This window comes from Castor canadensis, chromosome 5, assembly GCF_047511655.1.
Source record: "Castor canadensis chromosome 5, mCasCan1.hap1v2, whole genome shotgun sequence".
Classification (NCBI taxonomy): Eukaryota; Metazoa; Chordata; class Mammalia; order Rodentia; family Castoridae; genus Castor; species Castor canadensis.
Genome location: NC_133390.1, coordinates 99,733,146 through 99,755,659, shown reverse-complemented (window position 1 = coordinate 99,755,659; position 22,514 = coordinate 99,733,146). Strand labels below are relative to the sequence as shown.

Genomic DNA, 22,514 nt, shown 5'->3' with positions numbered 1-22,514 from the left:
GCAAGTATACTCATTTCTCCATTCACTGGGTCATTTATAAGGTAAGTCCCAGGCTTCTCTCTCTCTCTCTCTCCCAAATGCCCTCCCATCCAGCACATTCAACAACATGTTGTGTTTATTTATGTGTTTAATAGCCCAGAAAACTCAGCTTTCCTAGGCTAAGAACTAACCTAAGTGTTTCTGTGTACCTAGCACCTACCATGTCCTTGGCATAATTCCTGAATTAGTGAGTGAATGAATGAATGAATGAAAACACCAAACTGGGTACCAAATCAAATTAATGGATAATAACTATAAAATTGGAAAGAAACATTCATAACATGGAGCCATTTCTGACTGCATCCAAAGCCGTACCTTGTACCCAACAACCAGTGCCTCTGCCTATTGATAAGCAAAGTATGCAGACAGAAGTCTCCACAGAAAACGACAGCACACACAATTCTAAGATTTCTGGACTATTATGAGCAACTCAATCAACAAAACCTACAAATATTGTTTGCTTAAGATCTTCAAATCTTCCTTAGCTCCCTGCCTAAAGCAGAGGTATGGTTACTCTAATTCAGACCAATCCATCCTTTCTACTTTGAGGACGATAAAAATGTCACTGAGATTTGAAAATCTAGCCTGATATGACAACCAGTTCTTAAAAACTTTGATCTTTGAAAGTCTGATTTTAAGTAAAGTTTTGTGGTAATAATGTGTGATAGAGTCTGGTTTGTATCAATAGGGAATTATGGTATTTTTGATACACAACAACATTTGGGCATAATGACTTGGAACAGAGTTTAAAGGCAAATACAGCCCTAGCATGCCACCCCACCATTATGAGCATTTTAGTTCTATCACTCACCGATGGCACAAAAAGTCAGAAGTTGGTTCTCAGGGTAAGGAAAGGATACAGAATGAAGGCAAAGCAACTAATTTAAAGTTCACACCCTTCCTATAATTGAATGGAACTGAGGTTGCAAAGCCTGGTTCAGAATTTATTTTTAAAATATAAGAAAACATTGTGAATAGGCATCTCATGTTGGTTCTGCATGTGATTAAGCACAAACTTGCAAAGAATTACTCACAACCCCAACCCAATGGAGCTGTTCTCAAACTTGCAGAAGCCAGGAGTATTTGGAAGGGAAATGGGAGCAGACGACCTGAAGCCCACTCCCCTGGGTCAGTGCATGCTGGGAGGGGAAATGAGCTACAGAGCAGACAATTTTCAGCATCAGTGGTTTTACTTTCTTTACTAGGCCTCACGAAAACACACTGACAAAACAAAGGACACAAAATTAATGACCCATGCATTCTGTCAATTGACTCTTAGTAGCAGTGGCCAGTTCACCTTAATTTTTTTTGTTCACATTGAACACGTAGCCCAAGGCATTGGTTAAGGTTCACTTAAGAATTCTTCAAAGGCATCACTTGGTTTTCATTAATTTGTTAACTGTAACTTTTCCTTTCTGCTAAGGAAAGCATATACCAACTGAAGACCTTTATGCAAAATGAAAAAACAACATACGTATGTTTGACCAGACTTGCCTTTTTTTGCCTCTTGAATAATCACTTTCATTCATGAATAGTACAGTAAATTATAACCACCAGATTTTTCAAGCATTTAAAATATATTTAAACCTCCTTGATTTTCTCGGAAATCCAAGTGTCAACTCTGTTATTATAGATGAATAAGTAACACTGAAGCTTATTATTCCTGTGAGTAATTATTTCCTAATTATTCCTGTGATTTTGATGAAATTCAATTTGAATGTGCATGAAATATGACCAACTGAATAAAATTTAAAGATGGGCAAGCACTATGAATTCAAAAAAGGTGTAAGTGAAACACGTATAGCATTACCTATCCATACAAAGTTTACACCACCCTTAAGATGTTAATTTTTTGTGCTGAAACTTTCTTTTACTTTCTAGCCTACAGTGGACACATTGATAACAGAGCAAATCTTTCCATTTACTCAATAGTCACAGTGAAGGTTCATCTCTATAAATAATACCTCTTTTGGCAATCCAGTTAAAAAGTAGAACAATTTTCTAAAAGCACTTCACTAATGAATACTGGGGCACCAATGGAAGGGCCTGAATTTTCTTTAACAAATTCAAAAGCAGAATATAGGATTAAGCAACAGTTGTTTCAAAGCCTCAAAGGATGTTAGTAGTTTTAACATGTCTATCCACGAAAAGCAATATCATGACAGTTTTAAGTGTGAAGGAGTCTACCACGAGGGCATTTGGAAGTTTTCAGCAAAGGAAATGGATTCTATGAAGCAAATGTACCATTCCTTTCTATAAACTTCTCAAACAGTTATAAAATATGCTAGCAATGCTTGGTTGCTATAACTTCACGTTACTTGGATCTGTCAGCATTTCCATTACAAACCCTTGATTTTCAAGGTTTTATAATTTGGCTGTGAAAATTTGCTTCGGAAAGAAAGTTGGCAAGGCAGTCTTAGCCAGAAAGTTTATCAAATTGAACAAATCTTTGTTTAGCTATCTCTCAGTTCTGCGCGCCAAGGTCTACTCCCAGTTAGACATGCCAAACTTCCAATGATTTTCCTGCCAGAGAGAGCTTTTTCTCTCTCTTTAAATTCACTCCACAAGAGCTTCTCTCATTCTTGTTTCAGAAGCCGCCAGGACCCAGCTCATATCCTGTGTAACCCAGTGGGAGAGCAGCTATATCATATGTAACCCTGTAGGACATAGGAATGGAGTCTTGGCCAATAGTCCTCCAGCATGAAATGTGGACACCACTATAGAGAGACTTGGAGCTTCTGAATATGTATATAATTAAAATGTAGACACATCGTACTACCCTGCTGCAAAGAGAAGCGGTGCTCACTTTTTAAAAGCTCTGTCAACCATGGGAGCATGTATGTGTTTCAAGGGAGTTCTAGTTCTTAGAATAAGAACTTGCTGCTACATTTCTCTGAAGAAACAGGGAAGACAACACACGCCAAACTGAGTATATAATTTACTTTTTACCTGTTCTGTAGCTTTTAGACATACATTTATTTTATTGAAGTTATGATGTCAGAAATGCATATGAAACAGTTCTCTATAAAAAGTGGGTTTAAAGTACTTTTAATCAAATATAGCCATACTGTTTAAAAGAGAGAACTCTAAACAAGACAGTATAATAGTTCAATTTAAAAGACTGCTTAAGACAGGTTATGGTAGCTCACACCTGTAGTCCCAGCTACTTGGGAGCCAGAGATCAGGAGGATCGAGGTTCAAGGGCAGTCCAAGCAAATAGTTTGAGAAGTCCTCTTGAGAATACCCAACACAAAACAGGGCTGGCAGAGTTGCCCCAGTGGTAGAGTGCCTGCCTACCAAATGTGAAGCCCTGATTTCAAACCCCAGTACTGCAAAGTAAATAATAATAAAAGATTGCCTGTTTAAGTATTTTGCAAAACATTTATCCATACATGCAACAACTTTCATTTAATGTTATTTAAATACAAATACAAATACAAATCAGACAAATTCTTCACAAAATGACTTTTAAGTTTGAGAGGAGAGAGAAGATATGCATGTAAGATTGTCATGATAAAAGCACAAATGCTAGGTGTCAGAAGGGAACACTCAAAAGGGTACTCTGGGAGGTTAGAAAATAGAGATTTATGAGTTATGCCCAAGTATGTAGCAACATAATAAATTCCTATTATGTAATAAAGTATTTAAATATAATGGCATTCAAATATTTAAATTTTATATTAAAAGTATGTCATTTTTAAAGAATAATTCAAAATTTTATGAATATTTTATTTGCATATTTAAATATAACACCCATTGAATTAACAACACAATCATGTCTCAGACAAATTTCTTCATTAGAAAATTTCTATCTATGGAGACTTTGTTATAACAAACCTGCTAATGCAAAACGGAACTGTAAGTTTATTCACCAAGCTGCTTGACTTACAGAGTTGCTAGAAGATGCCACATGGCAAATTCAGGCACCAGCAATAGTTTCAGAAAGGCAACTCTTCATCAAAGGCTTCTGTAAATGACCAGCTAGCAGATGGCTGGAGCCAGGTATGGTTTGGTTTTGTTCACTGCCTTAATCTATTCTCCAACTTTGGATTTGGCAAAACCAAAACCACATTTTGCCAAGTACGTTCTCCTTTAATTTTTAAGCCCATGTGCATTTTCAGTGAAATTTAATACATATGTTTCTTATTCTTTTACACTTAACTCATCAAATATTTTTCTGTAAGGGCCATTTGACATTCAAAAACCTTGTGAGTCTTATTTAAAACTTGAGGTTTTTAGCTCTTAAAAAAAAAAAAACAAACTAGTGGTTCTTCGTGACTCCCCCCCTTCAAAACAGGAAGCTGAATTCTACAAAGCATAAATGAATGTGAACATGAACATAATGTGTTAATCCAGTGCCAAAAGGTTTGAATTTGATTGGAAATTGCAATCCGCCCACCATTTTCTTCAAGTGTCTTTCTGAATGTGTCTGCTCCTAGATGGTGACTGACGTAATTTAAACGTAATGTAATGAACTTTACTAACACTGACCAATAAGAGGAATGGGAGACATTTCTTCAGTATGTAACCAAAGGAATTCCCAGTAAGATCATTTGTAAAATAAGTCACCATTGTTTACTTTTTTCTTAAGCTATTAGAGTTCATTTTTAAAAAAATTATGGAGTAGATACCAAGAGAAAATATATTAACTACCAGGACCTTAAACTTACATATTTTCATGATAGAATGATATGTACTTATATATTACATATTTATTCAAAAACTTGAATTGTTTACGAGATACATCAATATACACGTCACAGAATTTTCTGAATTTATGTATCTGAAGAACACTTGTTTCAATGATAATTCTTATAATGAATTAACAAATTTCATGTCAACATAGAATATCAACATAAACACATTTTGGAAAAGAACCCTAACAAAAGAGTAATCAAATGATCTACCTGAATCACATTTTTACTTCTTTGTATACCAACTATATTTAGCACAGCTAGACTTGAGAGGTAGGTACTCATTTCATTCTTACAGAATTAACATAATGATGAGTATGCTGTGATTATGTGAAAAACAGTGACAGTACGTTAAAATGTTTAAGATTTCTTGTCAGAAATGCTTCTGTTAGTCATTCCCATAACAATCACGTGATACCTTCTTTTCAAACCAGTTGAGATTGTGTCTTGTATTTTGTCGTTAGGAAAGTTGTATTATTTGGGTACAATTCTCTTACACTGTTTAGCATAACCTTTGGGAAGGGGCTGATGGAATGGTTCAAGTGGTACAGTGCTTACCTAGCATAACCTTTTGGAGGAAAAGGGAAAATCTTGTAATTAGCATCTGCAATCAATCAAAAGGTGTTGTTGGAAAGCGAAATGAAGTTTGACATCTATTATGTATGGAGTCATTTTAGCACATCTGAGTATCTTTCATGAATGCAATCCCATGAATGAATCCAACCAATGAATTTGTTCCTTAAACCATGGAGCTGACTTTTAGCTTTTTCTCTAACCTCATTATCTGAGACTCTTAAGCAAAGAGATGTTTGAGCACCTTCTTCTACTTGATTTAGCATTCATTCACCACATGGTAAAGAGCATCTTTGCGAGAAAAGTTATTGCCATCTGGAAGTTTACATTCTAGTGATTCTACCATCTTAACTTTTTCTTTCCCAGAGGAAAAATAGACTCACACTTTTGTGCACTTTTTATATTAAGAAAGCACATTGAATAATTTCTAGAGCCTTCAAGTTAAACAACTGATATTGTCACTGGACATGGTAGCAGATGCCTGTAATTCCAGCTACACAAGAGATGTAGGTAGGAGGATCACAGTACAAGACTGACCCTAGGCAAAATGTGTGAGACCCTGTCTGAAAAATAACTAGAGCAAAACAGGGCTGGAGGCATGACTCAAATGGTAGAGCACTTGCCAAGCAAGCGCAAAGCCCTGAGTTTAAACCCCAGTGCAATCCCCTCAAAATAAATAAGTAATTGACATTGTTTTGAACAAGTTGACAAGCATAGTAATACTATGCTCAGGTAATACTTAACAAAAATGTAAAAAGACGGGGAGTTTTTCTATCATAAAGAAAATGAAGGGAAAAAATTGAAAACATTCCAGACAACTTAGAATGTTTTAGGGCAATGAAAAAATTGGAAGTGGAGAGTGGAGAAGTAATTGATGGTACAAACAGGGGGTCAAAAGATAGGTCTATACATGGTCTTGGAGTTTATCTGGTCCAGCAAAGCAGAAACAGAAGGTAGGAGTGTTCTCTCCTTATAATAAACGGCTTGCATTGCCACTAGTAGACCATGGAGCCAGACCACAGTTTCCAAAATATTCCAAAGGTTCAGAAATTTACCAAAGGAAAGGATGCATGAGGACTGGAACCTATTTGAAATCCCTAGTCCAACTTCATTAGGTTTAGGTAACTTGCCCACACTCACAGGGTTGCTGTGTCTTCAAATTGCTTGCAGTGATATTTGAGATTGACAGAGAAGCCCATTGATTATGTGGGAAGAGAAAAAGAAAGCTGATGTCTACAAGAATCCATGACACAGAACAAATACAATATTTCATTTAATCAAGATTCTGATCTTGTGGACTAAGTCGTATAAATTAGGAGCTTGTGCAATTGCTCCTAGTCATGTACCACCCCTAAGCTGGTCAAAAACAAGAAAACAAAACCTAACTTAAGCACTTTGTTTTCTCTGTGCTGTATTACCCTTCCTGAACAATAGGCGCAGGGACATCTCATAGTGGCAAACAAAATGGAGATTCTTGACAAAACAAATGGTGTGACTCAGGGGTAGTTCTGTCAATCAACCTACTTATGTTTCCTCCCCAAGGAAAATAAGTTAGAAGGTATGAAATACTTCGATGTCCTTAAAATTAAGATGCTATTTTAGAAGCTCAAAATAATCTGACCTTAATTCATTATGACAGCACAGATTTTATTGGTCAAGTTCATTACCATCATCTAATGTTTGCATCAAAATTTTGTGCTGTTATGACAACCATCTTAAAGTACTAACTTCTGAATTGTGGCTTAAACATGATAAAATTCTCACTTTCAGAAGACATCCAGCCGGGTAAAGCCACTTCAGCTGCCAAGATGATGTTCCACACTTTCCACATCTGCTTCAGCTCCTCTGTCACACTCGTTACTATTTTTTAATCCATTTTTAAAGATTTGGGACCATTTTGTTTCTCTGGAGTGAATCTTAAGTCTATACTCAAAAGAGATTTTTATTTATGAAAGGCTTAAATGTATAGATGAAACACCTTATGCTCAGAATAAGTCTCCTTACTTTCTCAATAATTTAACAGTGTGATAAAATTTAGATGATCTCAAAAAATGATCCAAAGATATTTAACCTATTTTAAATACTCATTTTCTGTTTTTTTTTTTTTTTAGGATTCTGTTAGAAAAAGTCTTCAAAAGTACTTAGCTTCATCTAGTTTCAAATCAAACCAATATAAATAATGGGTAGAATTACTAACCTGCAGGGAATGTCATCCTAAATTTCCTGGCGCTGACTTTGTAACCATAAGCATGACTGGTGTATTTACTGGAGGCAGCATATGCTGTATAATGTTCCCTGAAAACTCATGTAAGTAATGCAATATGATAACCACTAGGGTGCTACTGTGACGTAAAGGATATATTACAATTTTATCCAATTCAAACAAGAAAAAAATGCAGCCGACTTTAATGGCCCAACCCTCTAAACAAATACATTGCCTGTTCTACTAACTTAAAATTCAAGGTTATATATAAGTCATGCTGAAATGAAAATAATTCTGTAGCATATACATTCCAGCACCAAGATATGAGTTTACTCTGATCAATTATTTCTAACAGTCAAGGGTTTCAGTGCTATGAAGGCCATGACTTTTACTGAGACAACTGAAGATAAAAATAAGCAGATTCAATGGCTCAGATTGCAAGCTGGTAAAAGATGGAAGGAGACCAAGAGATGACACATGTCTCCAAGGGAGTTGCTGGATGTTGGCATCCAAGTGTTTTAGCTGGATCCAGCAGTTATGTTCAGTCATCAGCAGAAAAAGTTTCAGTACCAGGAAGCCCAGACCCATCAGGCAGGAAAGATGGGCGAATGTGTTGTCTCTCTGCCCCTACTGTCTCACACTCACACTGTCATGATTTCACTGATGAGGGCTGTGATTTCCCAGGGTCCCAGGCTTTTCAGAGTAGGCTTACAGCCATCTCCCAACTTCCAAGAGGTCAGGATGCTGAGTCTCCTGAAATAAGTCCTTGGGCAGCAAAGCTGGAGCTGAGCAAACAGGAACAGCTTTACGGCATGCTGCCAGGCAGACAGTCAGCTTGAAGATAATGGACATAAGAAATTGGCTCAAAAGTGGTCCAAAAAGTGGGAATTCAATGGATTTTTAAATGTTCATAGTTTTAAAATGGAATTAAAGTGGTACCCATGTTTTAAAAAATGGGCAAAGGCAGAGAAATATAAATAGCTTGCTGTAAATGTACCTGGCCTGTACCTAATGTTACAATATACATTATAAACACCAGAGAGTGTCAAAAGCATTTTAAGAAATTGGTCATTCCTTTCCACTTTGTGAGTAATAGTTGGGAATGGGATAAAAAAATAATAGTGGCCTCTAGGGAATATTTAAGAATGAGGTAATTTGCATGTTTCTTCCAGAAAACATTAAGTGTGTCCTTCTCTATGGCCAGGATAATTTTGAATTTCTGGCATCAAAACTGAAATTCTCTTCAAAAGTTGATCAATATCTCCTGTTACCACTCTCTATTTATGTTGGTGTAAGTTTATTCTATGCAGTTTTAGAGGAGACTAGTCAGATGTTTAATCTTCATATTTTTATTCAAGAATTCATTGAAGAAAATCCCAGAATTCTGTACAGACCAATTCTTGTGCAATTTTTAGATTCTAATTCTTCCAACTTTGGGACCATAGCAACTCAGCCAGGAAGGGTGAAAGTGATTACTTCTCTAGAAAAAACTTGAATAATTGTATTTATCCCCTTCCCTTTCCTTGTTTTTACTCCATCACATTAATATTTTAGCTCATTCTCAACCATCAACTAAAACTGGTGAGCTGTGGATGTGCCACCATAATTATGTGGCCAAATGCTTCTACTTCCTTTGAAGATGTAACCTATAGATTGTGCATTGACACTAGCCTATCTTAATATCTTATTCCACAAGGTAACAGCCATATGCATCAAGAAAAAGTAGACTTCAGTAAACGTATGACAAATATAATGGAATAAAAATACAGAATGAGCTTGAAAACCAGGGTTTAGAGCTAGAAGGGTCTGCAATTTATTTACGTAGTTTGAAAGCTGAAGTCCAGAGACGTGAAGACACCTACTCAACTCATAGGTGATTTCCTTTTACTTATTAAAAATGATGGATACACTGGAATCTCTAGAGCTGTTATCCTTCCAAATTCCTCAATTGCCTCAGTGGTTCAACCTCTCTTGCTCTAACGCCTTCATCAAATTCTTCTTTGCTCCCTTCTTTGACCTCTGTGCTTTGGAGGGTTTTGTTGTTGATGCTGTTATTGCTAGGTAGTAGCTCACCTGTTAGGTAATATTTACTTCAGGGAGTATGTCTTGCTTTTTAACTCAGAATATACCCAAAAGCATTTTCTGTGAATGGAGAGTGACCAGTATAGCAGTGCTATTCAGAGCCACTAAATCAAATGTTGTCACAAAGAGTCTCAGTACCTCCGCCACCCTAAAGAACTCTAACACTCATCACATCACATGGGTGCTGTGATGAATAATTTCAACTATTATCTGTATTCAATAAAAAATTAAAAATGCCTTTACACTATATTCCAGGTCTAATCTCACTTAACTCCTGAAATAACTAATACGGTGGCCATTTCTAGCATTCCTCTTTGACATGTAAGACTGAGATCACATGCTAAACACTGACAATGGAGTTCCTAGGTTTTGCATCCCAACTATCTGTCTCTCTTTACTCTACCTAAGTGTCTAAAATGCTCTACATTTAAATAATGAGCCACTATGGCTGACACTAACTTTTATTAAGGACAACCTTAATGCATTGTGTCATATTTAAAAAAGAGTACTGTGTGGTCAAGATAGCCACTGCAGAAGTAAAAAGGAAAGCAACCTATACCTTTTTTGTTTGCATTTTTATTCTTCTTTCTCTTTTCTTAACAGCTCATTACTTTCTTGTAGAAAAACCACAGGGGTTCCAATACCACTTTACCACCTTTTCTGGTTCAATCTCTTCTTCTTACATATTTTTTACCTTATCCAGTATGACTGGCATGAAAGCTAAATCCTGAGAAGCTTAATGCAATGCTTAGGTTGTTTTTGGTTCTCTAATGATTCCACTATTTTTCTTCCCTCAATATATTTTCTGTTTGTCAGTGAAGGTCCAGATTAGTCTGGGACATATTGACTAATAGCATTCAATGGAAAGTATGTTTGCTAAGATCAGCAAAGTGTTTTGGATGAGCCTGCAGCCTCTAGAGTCTGACTGTGAAGGCTGGAACCCCAACTGCACAACTCAAGGACTTTGGTCAAGTTATTTAATGTCTTTCTATTTGGTTTCCTTCCTCTTAAAATGAGTTCTTATGAAGGATAAAAGATCTAATGCATATAAAATGCTTAGAATAATAAGTGATACAAAACAACTATTTAAATGTTAACTATTATGATTGAAAGTTAAAATGAGGAAAACATTAATCTCTAATTTTAATTTTTACTAGTTGGTATTAATAGGTTTGTGTCCCTTTATTTTTAGATAACATTGGATTCCCTGACATTTGGTCTACTAAATGCTTCAGTTATGTTGGCTCCAAAATTGGCTAAACGTACTTCATTACATTTAAAATTTTGCCTTTAAAAAATAATATATACTCAGTGACCAGAGTTTGAAGGAACTCACATTAAAACTAACAAATAAAACTCATCTGTTGTGATATGTTCATTTTCATTAAAAAGACATCAGTCTGCTTTATGCTTGCATTAGAAATAAAACTTAATCTCTGCCAGGCGTTTCTCATTTTCCAGTTATTCTCTAGGGAGCATACATTGGCATGCAGGCCATGATTTTTTTTTTTTCTTTTTGGCTCTGCACTGAGGTCGCAAATGGTGTCATTGTTCTTGTTTAAATCTGTGAGCAGTAAACTTAGCCTTACCATTTTTTGGCTTCACGCTAAAGTAGCCTTCATGGCAAAGAACTGCATGAGTTTATCAGTCTCTGTTCACTGCCCATATTCCAACACGATCAAAGTCTGCAAGATAACTGTACATTGAGCTTTGCTTCTGCCCTTTTTCACTTTCTGCACTTGTCAAGAAAAATAATATTTGTTGAGATAAAATCTTAATTTTTCTATTTGTGGGTCAATACAGAAACTTCTGAGAAAAATAAGAGAGAATAAATATTCCTAAATTTCCTAGAAGGTAGAAGAAACAGACTTAGTTGCTCCTAGTCAATGAATATTATCAATAAAAATATAGAATAGTTACATAATTAATCATTCATGAAAATACGGCAAGTATCATGTAAAAATTCCATGTGGAGATTGGAGATTAATTCTAATGATTCCAAAGTTATAAGATATAAACTATGAAAAGCATTCCATGATAATGGACAACTTTTTTTCTAAGTAGTTTATTCATCTCTGTAATCCTAGTAGCATAATAAAATGTGTATTTCAAGTTGTTTCTTTATAAATAGTGTAAAAGCTAACAGCCTCTATCTGAAACGTCATATCCTAAAAGTAAAATAATTGTGGCTTTACATATTATAAGAGAGGAACAGATATTCTAAAAGAAAAAATACTTTTTTCTCTTTAGCTAATAGCTCTAAATTATTTTCTTTAGTTTTTATTCAATGACAAATTTTATGTACATGAGGCATTACGTTTATTGACTGCACCATATCAAATTATTCCTGTGAGGTACTCAAAGTTCTATGTAGAGCAGTCATAATTCTTTTTCTCTTAAATGCATGTTACAGATTAGAAAGTGAAAAGGAAAATGTGTCCGTGGTACAGTATCCATGGTTCTAACCCCTTGCTGGGTGGTACCTACTCTTCTGGTTTTATACACACATACACACACACACAAAAAGAATGGATGAGCACATTCATTTTCTAAACACTGGTCACAGGTGCCTTCATAAGCTTTGAAGAGACAATTTTAGTAAAATCAATTACCCCTGGCCTTTGCAGAAAAATAGAAAATAGATATGCTGGGCTGAGTTCATTGCAAATTCTGACATTTTCTCCATCAGATGTTTACAGAATGTGTCTCCTTGTGCCAGTCCATGATCTAGGAGCTTGGGACAAATCAATGGACAAAGTTGAAGAAAGACTTGCTGCTCTCAAGTAGCTCATATTCTGACTAGTAATAGCAATTTTTAAAAATAATAAGAATTTGCCCCTTCTGGACAAAGACTGGTGCTGACCAAAGGCATTTCATTAATAGCAATATGCTTAAATTTCATAGCATATTATTTTGGTATTTGACTGTCTCCATAGGAGAATAGGCCTGTGTGCTTAAGATGCTGTTCTAGCCCAGACTCCTTCTCCAAAGTAAAAGCTCAGCTAAAATGCTTCGCTGGGAAGTTCTTGAGTCATCATGCAATTAATTTTATATTCTACAAGATGTTTCTCAGTTATCAAGTAAAGATTGACTCTAATTTTCCCATAATAATATAAGTTCCTACATGTAACCTCCTTGTTTCTCAACTCTGCTTGCCCTTAGCTGTGGTCATGTGGCTGAATTTGACAAATGAGACACAAGCAAAAGTGATGGTCAATTCAGGGTGGGCACTTTAGAGCTGGTGATTTTTCTCCACTACTCTCTTCCTGGTCCCAGAAGCTTTGTGTTACAGTGGTTGGAGTCACCAAAAAACTTGGGTTCTTACAGACACTTCTGGAAAAAGCTCCAACAACCAGCACTAGACGTTAAGGATGACACAAATAATTTTGTTAAGCAATTCAATTTGTCTGTGGCAACGGGTACCATTAGTTACTATGATTAATATAGTGATAGAAAAAATGAATTTGTTCTTTTTGCTATAAAGAAGCATGTGTTACAGAAGAGGCAAGGAGTTATGTTAAAGATGCACCAGGATGCTGGCTACCTCTGCAAGGGCTGGGGACATATTGAGGAACAATGGCTCCCTGCCTCCAGTCAACCACCTCTCTTTCTAATGCTTCCTCCTGTTTTTTGCTTGGTCCCAAATGAGAAATTCATGAATTTCCTTGGAACAATGCAAGCTTACATTCCCTATTTGCTACTTTTCCTCAAGATAAAAGTTATCTAAGTCCTGCTATTGAATATTGACAAAATAGGAACTCCAAAGTATAAATCTCTCTTTAGCTTATATACACAACAGAATATACACACAAACACACACACACACACACACACACACGTTTCTTTTCAAACATTCTTTTACTCATGAATAGGACTGTTGAAAAAATGGGGAACTGCTAACTCAACTAATGTCACTAGTGAATATTAAATACAACTGTGAGTTTACTGTTAGAGTAAATAGAAGTTAGTATATTCAAAGTTTAATAAAGATTATAATAATTAAAAAAAGAATCTCTTTGCTTACATAGTAAATCTTCCTGTTTTTAGCAAGAAGGAATTGAGGATATATGGAAAATATAATTCCTAAACCCCCAATAAAAACTTTATTACATAAAATTATTTTTACTTCCTTTTAATCAGTTTACACAATACATTACTAAAAGATAACAAATGAAAAATGTCTTTTTATTACATATGGAAACAATGTCCCAGGGTAATGATGAAAATAAAATACGACATCCAGTAATAGATCAAAAAAGAAGATGATCACTTCCATGCAGGGTAGATTCAGATATTAGGTGCTCTGGGTCTAAGATTTAGATCCCTGGAATAAAAACCTAAAATCTAAATAGACTATACTAAGAGTTATATGTAATTCCCAAATTCCTGGGGAACATTTAAATGTAACATGTGATGCAAGAAAATTAATATTATGTGCCATTTTCTTTCCCATAAATTGATGGTGGTAATTTTTTTTTTTTTTTTTGGTGGTACTGAGGTTTAACTCAGAGCCTCATACTTGCTAGGCAGGTACTCTACCAGTTGAGTCATACTTCCAGCCCTTTTAGCTTTAGTTTTTGAATAAGTTCTCACAGTTTTTCCCAGGGCCAGCCTGGACTTCAATCCTCCTAGTTACGCTTCCCACACAGTTGGGTTGACGGGTGTGCATCAGCTTTTATTGTTTGAAATGGGTTCTCATTAACTGCCCCTTCCCTTTGCTGGACTCAAACCATGATCCGCCTGATCTCCACCTCCCCAGTTCATAGGATTATGAGTGTAAGTCATCATGCCCTGTAATCATGATAGTATTTTATTTTTTTGCCTTGGCTATTGGGAAGCTCACAGTCAGGTTCTATACTTTCTCCTCTTTCCTTTTACTTCTTGGTAGTTATCTTATCATGTCTTTTTTTTTCTTATTACATCTGTGTTTTGTTGCAGCCTGCCTAAGTGCTTTGTCAAAAAAGTGGTGTTACAAACCAATGAATTTTAAAAATACTGAAGGTACAAATATGGTTGCATTTTTGAGACTAGTCTACATGGAACTACCAAATGTCAGAAAGGAGAAAGCCTTAGAATTCTTTTAATCTAACACCCATGCTAAGTGGATAAGGAAGCAGACCCAGAGAAGTTAATAACTTACCTAAGACACACAGATAATCGGGACCATTGTCTTACATCATTTCATCTTATTTTGAGACATATGTTTGCTTCAAATGCAATGTCCAAATCATCACAAGTTATCCTAGTTTAATTTGTTTATTTTACACAAGTTTCTGAAGCTTCCCTACATAAAGAATGAGCATTAAACCCAATGCTATGGAGACCTGCCCTTATCCTGCCAACCAACTGCAGGCCTTCCACAAACTACATGAGCAGCTGCCAAGAGAAGGACATTATTCCCATGGGTTTCTGCCAGGAGCCCAGCTGAGGACTGTGTCCAGGATTAACTGCTGCTTTGAGGAGTTACATTAGTTACCAGCTAGGACTGTCAGGATCTCTCCCAATTAGGATCTGCTTAAGCAAAAGCAAAACAGAAAAAAGTTAAAAAGCTCCATTGCCAATAATCTTGATATATAAATCAACCCCAGTTGGGAGGAAGATTTCTTTAACTCTATCCTGATATATGGTAAATAATGGTACCCTCAAGCTGTTCTCTCTAAATCACTTCTCCATCTGTGGGTAATTGCTAGGACTGATCCTGGCCACACAGGTCATGTTGTGACTAATATATAGGACCCTCTTCATGGGGCCCTGCAGGCAGGCACGATGGGATCCACAGAGTATCCATACCATGCAGGCAAAGATGAGCTCCAAAGAAACTTGAAAAATCAATACATTCACAATATCCTTGCTCTATGGCAAGAATCACTTAATAAAGTATACTTAATAAGATCTAATGTTTTATAAATACTAATATTATTGCCTTTAACTTGGAATTCTAAAGATCCAGTATTTAAAATGCTGAGATCCAGTTTTAAAATGGAATGTGACCCAGAAGCAATCATTGTAAAATTCAGGTTGACAGCCACCATCATGGGGCTCTTCATATGTCAGAGATATGGAGAGAAAGGGTGTGTGACATCAGAGATCTGGGAACTTCTAGGTCCTTGGCCAACCCTGAGTGTAATGGGAACACAAGCAGGAAAATCAAAAAGTAAGTTAATAATGCACATCAAAGGCATTGTCCCACCTATAATCCCAGCTACTCAGGAGGCAAGGGTAAGAGGATTCATCTAATCCAGGGAATAAGCAAAACACCTGTCTCAAACAAACTAGAGTAAAAAGGTCTGGGAAATGGTTCAAGTGGTGGAGCACCTGGCTAGCAAGTGCAAGTGCAAGCCCTAAGTGCAAACCACCAGTGAAATAAAGTAAAATCATGCACACTGTCTTTAGGAAAGTTCTAATGCAGGAAAATGGGCTCTACTTCTAGTGTTGACTACATTTCCTCATGCACACCAGGTGACATATCAGACTCTAACTCAGCAGTCCTTTTCCTTCACCAATATCTCCCTGTCCATCCTCCAGTACTGCTGTGGTTGTCAGTGTCTAAGGAGGCTTGAGTCAGCAGCACCAGGCTGAAAAGTCATTCTTCACTTAGTGGACAGAGTGACATTAATGGATTTCTGGGTAGTGAAGTCTCCTACTGTTACTACTTCTTGATATCTTCAGAGGTCTCTAATCTATATACTGTCAAGGATGAAAGCTGTACACAGAGAGTGATTGCCAGTCAAGATCAAGGAGGTAGTTCTTGGAACCACTTTGGTAATTGCTTACCCTAAATAATTACCTTACATTTAAATCATCATAAGTAAAAGGAACTGACAGAAATCAACCTTAGCAAGAGATAAATTCATAGACAGATAGTACCATAAATCCATGCCCAATGAAAGATGGGCAAGTAAATCCTTCTCAGTGTCATCTGTGAATGTATCCAGTGGCAGAGTCATGTGTGAGTACCTTCACCTCCCTCAGTAAAGCCTGAGTAACCATGTCATTGTTAATCAAAGTTTTAAATTACTTCACATGGGCTGCAATTTCAGGCTGTTGAAAACTGTAAGCTTGTGGGTAAATAAGCAAATTATCTGCTATTTTATTCCAAATAGTTAAATGCTGTTTGCTAAACCTATGCAGATGCGCAGGCGATATCCACATCAGTATTCATTGCCAGGCTCACTCCAAGTCATTGGGAACACACAATCCGTATCTCACCGAGCATGGAGAGTCAACACACAATTCAGAGGCAGTAGCTTCCAAGTTTTTCCCATTGTCTTGCTCATATAAAGTAACCAGCATTTATGGCCCCATATTAAATTTCATCTTTTCATACTGGCAATTAGAGGAAGTACTATTAAAGAAAAATACTATAAAGCATTATGCTTCACTCTAAATGTAATTTCTTAATATTATATACAGTATTGCAGAGACAAAAGTTGCTCACTCAATACTAATACCTCTTCTTCGTCTTCTTTTTTTTACCTAGGTAATAGATCCAATTTTATTTAGGGAATTACAGGGAAAGGGAGAAAAAAAGAAAGAAGGAAGAAAAGAAGCAAGAAGGGAAAGAAAGAATGGATTCCATTTTCCAGTTTGCCTTGCAGCTGGGCCAGTTCTGTTCACTTAGATATAAACAGGTATCACTGGGTGGATGGGGCTTCAGTTCAGAGGCTGCTGATTAATGGGCAGGAGCCAGCTCATTGTTCTTGACCTTTTTCTCGCTTTAAAGATGCACAGGATGGCTGGCAATTAGCAACCATCTTGAGAACACGTGGGTGAGAGTTACGCTCAATGGTAAGGCACTGGATTATGATAGCATGGGGCTCCTACTCCAGCAATTGGCTATCAGCCTTTTAAAGTTTAAACCACTGTTTATTTTCCATTTTTTTTAGGGGGGGGTGGCCTCTGTTACTTACATAGGTATAACAGTGAGGTATAAAACTATGGACTTGAGGCCTAGTTTCTAGTCCTTACCATTCAATGAACTGCATAGACTTTAAAATTCTGTCATTCTTTTCTCCAAAAACTAAGCAAGAAGGGCTAGATGATCTTAAGGAAATATATTTCATTTTACTGTTGTGAGTTTTGACTGCCCATTGTATTTTTTCCATTACCATTCTTAAATTCCCATTGAAAAACCAGAGAAAAAAGTTAACTTAGGTTTTTGTGTCTTAAAAATAAAAGCTGTGCTCCCATTTCCTGCATGGGGGGAAGGAAATGTTTTTCTCTCTCTCCCTCTTTTTGTTTCTCTCCATTCTTATCCTGTTATGCTAAATTCATTTCCTAATAAACTTTACTATTATTTTCCCATAAAAAATAAAGAACAGAAAAAAAATAAGAGGGAACAAGTAGCTACAAACCCTAGAACTCATATACCTGCAGATGAAAATGTAAACAAGTTTCAATTAAAGCAAGTTATAACTTAAATGTCACCTGCAGAAAATATTGTTAACTGGGTGTGGTGATGCACACCTGTAACCCTACACTCAGGAGGCTGTGGCAGGAGGAATGTTTGAGGCCAGCCTGGGCTACAGAGTGAGAAAGTTGGAAAGGGAAGGGAAGGGGAGATCAAAAAGGAAAAAAAAGGTGATGGGAAGAGAGAGAGAGAGGAGAGAGAGAGAGAAGGGACAGGAGAGGAGACAGGAGGGAGGGAGGAGAGAGGAGAAAGGAAGGAAGGAACATGGCAGCCCAAGTTGCATAGATTGTGACTGGGACAGGTAAATGGAGGCAGGACAGAGCTGTATTTGCTAATTTCCACCTCCACTTTGGGGACTCGGGGGATGGACAGTGAGGAAGAGATTAACCTCAACATGAGCTGTGACTGTTGGACTCATATGATAGAATATTAGCCTGTTTTGGATAGCCCTGTGTCAGAGTTGAATTCAACATAGAAGCAGTGTTGCATTTGGCTAGAAAAGAACTTCCCTCTCCTCTTCTATATCTTTTCCATTCTGTCCCACAGGTGAAATGGGAAGGACAACAGAAAACATGTCTTTAGCATAGTCTAATTTTACAACAATTCTGTGTGAGAATTCTCTGCAATGGTACATCAATAAATCTGCAGTTATTGTTTGCTGTTTTGCTAGGGTTGGAGGAACTTTAGAAACAAGATCAGCCACAATCTTCAGAGTCTGGAGAGCCACAGAAAGAAGCAGAAGACTCCAATAATTTCTTCTTCTCTCTCATTTCAAAGATTTATTATTAATACATATAAGCTATCAGTCACTTATTTCCTTCTGGAATACATTCACCAATGAACAGGTTTAATGCTCATTCATTGTAAATAAATTTTTCTAAAATCTCAAAGAATTTTTCAGTCTGCCCTTTAGCAGAAAGAATACTGCAGAAAAATTTAAACAAATTATATATATGTATGTGTGTGTGTGTATAAAATTAAGTCTATACAAAATTTCCATGTTCCTATTGGCAGTTACCATCCAAGCAATCTTTTACCTATAATACTCTACCAAGTTGAAACTAAACCATCTGGGATGGAAAATCTTTGATAGGCCTTTCATACCAACCTTGTGAAAAAAAGGTATATGTTCAAGTTTATGGGGACAAACAGTGTTATTATCTCTCTTTCTCTAATATTTAACCAATCTAAACACTCAGGGGGAAAATGTTATCTGAAATCCAGCCACTTTATATACATTCGCTTGGTCTTCTTTTGACGATTCAACTAGCTTTTCTTATAAGTATCTCAAATACTTGTTTGGAAAGCTTTTCTCAAGTGGGTAGGCAAACAAGAGAAGAAATGTTCTTTAGCAATTCCTCCTTAGACGCCTCCAATGATCCTATCTTCTTGTACTTTAGTTAATGAAAAGATAAATATGATCTGTGCTATGCCCAGCTGTGTTTTTCTTGTGCTGAGGAATTCACAAAAGGAAAATTTTAAATCATACATTTATCAGTGAACAAGCTTGCTAAAGCAAATAGATTTCAGTCTCCTGAGTTTGCTTCAATAAAAGATTAAACGTTAATAGTGCAACTTACCACCCTCAACAGATTTATGAATAATCAAAGTTTGGAGCAAGGCCAGGCCACTTAAGAACATCACCTACCAAACAAATGCCATAGTGTGCAGACGTCTTCCCTGTAGCTAAGCAGCCATATTTCCTATCACACAATTCAATATTGACTGCATAATTGGCCTTTACAAAACGTTTATTAAAATGCACCATTTACCACACTCCCAACACTTGCTTAAGAATTCCAGGTAGGTGAGAGCTATTAGGATGTAGATACCTATAGTTTCTTCCTAATTACTAACTGGATTTAATTGGTAAACAGCAGCAAGTGAGACCCAAGATTCTGAATTGTCAGATTCCTCAAGGAATAAAGAGAATAAGCACCATTATTCAAGGAATAAACGCCATATCATACACGGTGCATGAATAATGCACTTGTAAATGGTATCATTCTCAGTGCACACAAAACCCCTTTCCTTGTATTTACTTCATGTTCTAACACTAGGTGGTCGTGTGCCATTATGCTCCTACCCTCCTTTTCTAGATTAATACTCTGAGGCATAGAGAATTTGTTGAAAGCTCTATCTGACCAAGGCAGAACATTAAGTTAATGATTACATGGGGCTGAAACCAATGTACCAAGTTTCTAACTCTGAAAAAGATTCTCTATCCTATATTTCTATATACAGCTATTTTAAAAGAAAGAAAATCAGCTGATTATTTCCTTGTAACTGAAGTCACCAATTAAAAAAATCTCCTTGCTAACAAATTCTGAATACATGTAGAGAAAATGCTGTAGTTAAAATATGCTTAATTTAGTGAATCAAAGCATACTCACCGTGCAGTTTGAGAATGGAAACTGTCACCTTATTTTATAGGTTCGTCATGGCAGAAAACACAACTGGATTCCAAACAGGCTTTTGCCAATTTAGAACTTACCTCTGATTTTTTAGCACCCTGCTCAGTAACAATTCTGGCCATGTTGTGTGTAATAGGAATTCTGAATCTAATTTAATTTAGGTTATGAAAATGAGGACATCATTTGTCTCTGACACCCATATATCCTGAAAAGGTTTTCAATTGTTTAAGATTTCTGTAACAACTAAAGCTAATTATTCCAGTTCTTTTGTGCTCTTTTTAATTATGTGAACACCTTTGCTTTCTTGAATTAAACTCAACTTTGAAAAGCAAATAGATTTTTGTTCTGAAACAGCTTGATATCGAGTGAATTCAGGGATATTTTGTCTCAATCCTCCTTCATAACACCTAGACACACACACACATACCATAGACTATTCACACTCATTTGCCCCAAAGCATAGGTATTGTGTGCAATGTCCTTATAGAATCCTCAAAAAAAGAATCATTTCACAATCTCTTTTCAAACACACCCAACAAAAACAACAATGTATAGGAACCACCACTTCACTGACCCAGTCTGAAAGAGACAATGTTTAAGCTAGTGTCTGGTATCAGAATTTGTATAATGACAATTTTTTAAAAGATGGGTTGGCATCTAGCTAGCTAGCTATGTTGAATTTATTTTAAAAAAAAAGCATAATAGGTGCTGAAATAAGAGAAAACAAATCTTAAGAATGTGAACAATTTGCTCACCTTTACAGATTACTGAAGCGTCTCACATAGAAATTTCAAGGTGCCAGGTTTTATCTGTATAAAACACCATAGTATTATCTATCTAATTACAATTTTAAAATTTATATATTAAAATAAATTTCCATTAAATATTAAACTCAATACAAGTAAGGACAGTTATAACCTATAGGTTTTGAGTACTGTTAAAAATCTTTTAGAAAGTAAGGGCAAAATTTTGGCAATATATATAGAAATGAAATGTGTACGGTCACTGTCTTAATAGTTCTACTATTGGAAATTTTCTTTAAATACATATCAGCAACAGGTTAAAACTATAAACAGGTGTAAGTTTTTTTGTTGGCAGTGTTGCTTTTCATAGTTTAAAACCATGCAGGTAACTAACAATAAAGGAAGAAATATGTAAATTATTATACCAGAAAGGACTAATGCTTAATAATTACAATAAAATTACTATGAAAAAGTAGGCCCCTAGTATGGAAAATTATTAAGCAAGAAAATTTGGGGATGATAAGGAAATTAACTAGGCAGAATTAAGCAAAACAATATAGTGAAAAGTTTTCCAATTTTATATTTTTTTATAATTCTACTTTTTATGTTTCAAAATGATGACAAGATGTAAGTCCTCCTTGGTCACATTTAAGTACCCACTTCATACAGACAGTAGCAGAAACTAGTCTAATCTCTCCAAAAGGAATTGATCTTATAGTACAACTATCTGGGAGCACCAATGTATCATAGCTGGTTTTCTGAGTTTGTATTGAACTCATGCAATCCGTGTCTGGAAATATCATTTGCACTCCCCGAGAGCTATGCCTCCACATGGAAGGGCTGTCCCCAGGGGAGCACACATAGTGTGTCCAGTCCAAGCCCTGAACACAGCCACATCTTCACATTCTGAAGGCAAATTGTTCTGAAAAGAAGACATAAGCAGATCCCAGGGCATATTTCTGTCTAAGCATAATTGCCTCAACATTAAAATAATCAGTCTATCCTTAAATTACGAGGCCACACAATTGCTTATTGAGAATGCCAGGGAAGGAAAAGGCAGTTTTAGCCCTTCAATGTTAAAACAACAACTACCAAAAAAAACGACTTTCCAAGTGTATAATTTTTTATTGTCTGTAGTTTAAAACCAGATATTTATTACTCTTTTAAAATGTCTCAGGGTAACATTTTTAGTTCTGCAACAGTGCTGCTAACATTCCAAGGCCAGCTATCGTGCAACTGCCCATAAAAAAATTAACACTACCATGGCCATTTTTCCTGTGCTTAAGCTTATACCAATGAAAACCACCCTATAGGCATAACCTTGATATTTCTGTTCACCACACATTAACTCAGAGT

At 36.2% G+C, this 22,514-nt stretch overlaps 1 protein-coding gene across 10 annotated transcripts in view; it reads right to left on the bottom strand.

The window, feature by feature from the left end:
* Positions 1–22,514, bottom strand: part of Mecom (MDS1 and EVI1 complex locus) — a 542,504-nt gene that overhangs the window by 156,519 nt on the left and 363,471 nt on the right. The window contains exon 1 of one of the 10 annotated variants that reach the window (XM_074073826.1): positions 21,171–21,189. The exons of the other annotated variants lie outside the window; for them this stretch is intronic. The gene's annotated coding sequence lies outside the window, so the exon portion shown is untranslated. Of the gene's footprint in view, positions 1–21,170; positions 21,190–22,514 lie in introns of those variants that run through there. 10 annotated transcript variants of the gene reach the window in all.